Source organism: Elephantulus edwardii, unplaced genomic scaffold (assembly GCF_000299155.1).
Source record: "Elephantulus edwardii isolate Elephantulus edwardi_28Jun2011 unplaced genomic scaffold, EleEdw1.0 scaffold00065, whole genome shotgun sequence".
Lineage (NCBI taxonomy): Eukaryota > Metazoa > Chordata > Mammalia > Macroscelidea > Macroscelididae > Elephantulus > Elephantulus edwardii.
Window position 1 is genome coordinate 1 of NW_006399815.1, and position 687 is coordinate 687.

At 45.6% G+C, this 687-nt stretch overlaps 1 pseudogene; it reads left to right on the forward strand.

Annotated features, from left to right (window-relative positions):
• Nucleotides 1-100: 100 nt before the first annotated feature.
• On the forward strand, nucleotides 101-367 carry LOC102876728 (annotated as a pseudogene).
• The last annotated feature ends 320 nt before the right edge of the window (nucleotides 368-687 follow it).

Genomic DNA, 687 nt, shown 5'->3' on the forward strand with positions numbered 1-687 from the left:
GGTTCTTTTGAGGAAGCAATGGCTGCATTGGAGTGAGGCCCTCACTTCATGCTGTTAATAGCACCACATCCGGCAGCCTTCAGTCTATTACCACTGCACTATGGCCTCCATCTCTGAGCTTGCCTGCCTCGTCACAGAGAATAAAATCAATAAGGCAGTCAGTGTCAACGTTGAACCTTTCTTTCCTGGCCTGTTTGCAAAGGCCCCGGAAAATGTCAACATTGGGAACTTCGTCTGCAATGTGGCAGCAGCTGGAGGGCCTGCCCCCTCCACTGCTACTGCTCCAGCTGAGGAGAAGAAAGTGGGAGAAAAGAAAGAAGAAACAGAAGAGTCTGATGATGACATGGGATTTGGTCTTTTTGATTAAACTTCTTTTGTAAATGTATAATAATAGTAATAAATATCCTATCTCCATACCTTTTCAACTTGTATGCAGAACAGATTATCTTGGAGCCTGAGCTCTATGAGGAGAAATGTGGGGTCAAGATTGGTGGAAGTTCTATCAACAATCTGCGTTATGCAGATGACAGAAGACTGCTTGCTGAAACTGTGGAGGACCTGAAGCGCTTGCTGCAGTGTCAAGGACTGTAGCCACCAATATGGATTGAGGCTCAGTGTCAAGAAGACAAAGATTCTCACCACTGGACCAATCGGTAGCATCAGGATGGATGGTGAAAAGATTGAGAT